The sequence below is a fragment of the Ictidomys tridecemlineatus genome, chromosome 1 (assembly GCF_052094955.1).
Source record: "Ictidomys tridecemlineatus isolate mIctTri1 chromosome 1, mIctTri1.hap1, whole genome shotgun sequence".
Classification (NCBI taxonomy): Eukaryota; Metazoa; Chordata; class Mammalia; order Rodentia; family Sciuridae; genus Ictidomys; species Ictidomys tridecemlineatus.
Window position 1 is genome coordinate 205391752 of NC_135477.1, and position 3345 is coordinate 205395096.

The following is a 3345-nucleotide window of genomic DNA, read 5'->3' on the forward strand; positions in this document are numbered from 1 at the left end:
TTGTCCTGAGAAAGAGAATCAGCTTCTCAGCCATCTCTACTTATCAGCAGCCCATATCCCTCAGAACCCACAGAAGTTTCTGTGTTGAGCTATTTTGAATGGTTGGAAACTCCTCATCACTTGCTGTGTGTCAGGGACTTTGGGCTATAAATTACAGAAGCTGGCATCTCCCCTTGTAGCCCTTGTGTTATGCCCCTGAGGCAGGCCTCTGTTTGAGGGAAGGGAGGTGGTTCTTGTGAGCCTTCTTTGAGGCATTTTGACCTGGGCTTCCTGTTGTTGCCTGAGGGCTTGTAGCTGGCCATCTCTTAATGTGCTGAGAGATGGTCTAGGAAGGCAGATTTGCCCTGCCTTCCCTCCATGATACTGTAATTGTCCGGGGAAATGTCGGAGGGAGAGACCACCCAAGAGACTGACTCCATGCAATTGGCAAAAGGGGATTTATTGGGGATCCATTCCAGCGCGCTGGGACTCTGTGCTCACTCAAGAAGGGAGAGCAGCCCAGAGCTCAGAGCAGAGTTCAAGAGGAGCTTAAGTACACATTTTGGAGAGGGTGGGGGGCTTTGCATACATCAGAACAAATCATCATGAGGCGTGGGAAAATTGAACAACAACCCTGAGTCAGGATTAGCGCATACATTGGCAAGAACAATCAGGGCAGGAGTGATTGGTGCTCCTAGGTGGGGTACACATTCAAGCTGATTGGTTTAGGTCCTGCAATGCCTACGTGCCAAGCAACTCAGAACCCTTAGCTATTAAACAACCAGAAAGTCAGTGAAAATATTTACTGGGCAGGTCCAGTATTGTACTAACAGCTGCAGGGATTACAGGTTTTGGGGGTAGCAGAGGGACTCTAACAATAGCTAGCCTTTTACTTTTTAACCCAATCTCTGCACTTTGGAAACTTTAGGATGCCTGGTTTTTTACACTTTAACTCAGGCTCTGTGACTTAGAATCAGCTTGGAAATTTTACCTTTACAATACCACCTCATTGATTAGAAAGGTATTGATGAATACAGGGGATTTAATAGTATCCTCCCCAGATTTCTCTGTATTCCCTTTTTCTGTTTGCCTCTGATTAGAGTTAGTGGTTCTTTACTTTTCTTTTTTAAAAGATTGGTGTTTTTTGTTTTTGGACCTTTATTTTGTTTATTTATATGTGGTGTCCAGAATTGAACCCAGTGCCTCACACATGCTAGACAAGTGTTCTACCCTGAGCCAAAACACCAGCCTGAGGCCTTTTCTTTCTTTGGATCTTTTGTCTCTTCACTGAGGAGGCCTGGAGACTTGGCAGAGTTAGCAGAGCAGTCCGTGTCACAATGCAGTGATGCCAGCTGACACCATCCTGTGAAAGACCTCTGGACAGAGAAGATGGTCCTGATGCTTGGCAGTGATCTATAGAAGACCCTCTGTATAGAAGGGAAGTGAACCAGGAACCCAGAACAGCTGGCTTGAGCCTTGAGCACCCCTGTTGGCTGATGCCTTCTTGGGGTTCTCAAAAACTAAAGTGATGGAAATGTGTAGGATCTAGGGTGCCAGGTCCTGCTGCTCCTGATGAAGCCCTAGTTCTTTCAATTGACTCTAATTCCTACCTGTGAGGGTATTGTCTGCACTGAATCATTTCTTCTGCCTAGTTTATCAACTGTGGTGTGTTGATGAGTCCACCTGTGGGGTTCCCAGCCTCAGCCCTGGTCAGGTATACTACTAGAGGTCAGCAGGAGAGGGGTTCTCTCTGTTGGAAGAAGGCTGCTGGCTTTCCTCAATGGCCTGTGTGGAGCAGCATGGAGCACACAGACAAAGAGCACACTGATGGGCCTGGTAGTGATACTGTCAGCACTGTTACAGTAAGCAGCTATTGCCACCTGGCAGGGCCACTTTCCAGGGCTTACCACCATGACAGGAAATGTTAAATTGATTGGGGACTTTGACATCCTGCCAAAGCGTGTCTGAGGAAGCCACCGCCAGAGGTTGATGAGCCAGACATATATGTGCAACACTTAGAGGTTGGTCTGTCCAGAAAGCTCAGCTTCTGAATTGAGGGGCAGGGCTTGTAGCAGTGCAAGTACAGCCAGTCCCAAAGTATCTTCAAAGACCCGTTGGGCACGTTCTCCCTGCACTTTCTCTTGCCAACCAGGGAGAGAAGGCTTTGGTCCTCACCCAGATCATGTTCGACATGGTGCCTAGGAGCTAGACAGGACCTTGGATGAGCTTTTCTTGATGGCTTTCAGACCCACTTGGCCTCATCTGGGCATTCTGAGTGGGACAGGAAAACTGGGGTTGCACACAGCATATCGACCAGGCCTGACAGCTCACAGTCTAACCTCCTTAACTTTTTTTTAAATATTTATTTTTTAGTTGTAGTTGGACACAATACCTTTTTATTTTATTTATTTATTTTTTTGTGGTGCTGAGGCTTGAACCCAGGGCCTTGGACATGCTAGGTGAGCGCTCTACCATTGAGTGACAACCCCAGCCCTAACCTCCTGATCTTTAAGAGAATACATTCATGCTGTTTTAAGCCATTAAGTGAGTGTGGTAAATTGTCTACACTCAATCATTTCTTCTGCCTTGTTTATCAACTGCTTAAAGTCTGAATGTCTGGCTTTCTATAATTAGATTTTGGGCTGTTGAAGGGAAAAAATATTATTATTTACATTTTTTTTTTGTTTTGAGTATTTCTTTTATTTTTGTGCCCCCAACCCAGTATTGGGAATTGAACCCAGGGGTGCTTTACCACTAAGCTTCCTTCTTAGCCCCTTTTTAAAAATGTTTCGTTTTGAAACAGGGGCTTATCAAGGTGCTAAGACTGGCCTCAAACTTATAATCCTCTTGCCTCAGCCTCTCAACTTTCGGAGATTACAGGCAGATGCCATGGTGCCAGCTTTTTTTATGTACTTCTTAGTAACCAGAAAATTGCATACACATATATAATCACCTGTAAATAAGTATGCAACTTAATGCAATAGCATTTTACTTTTTAATTTTGTCTCCTCTTTTTAAAACTTGTTCTTTTATATATACATGATGGTAGATGTATTTTGACGTATTTTACTAACATGGGATACATCTTATACTAATCACAATCCCATTTTTGTGGGTTATACATGATATGGAGTTTCACTGGTCATGTATTTATTTATGCACCTAGGAAAGTCATGTCCAATTCATTCTATTTTCTTTTCTATTCTTATCCTCCCTTCCTTTCATTCTCATTTGTATAATCCACTGAACTTCCATAGCTGCTCCCATTGTTAGATCTGCAGATCAGAGAGAAAATCTGACTTTTTAGAACTGGCTTTATTTTACTTAGCATGTTAGTCTACAGAGCCATCCATTTACCATAATTTC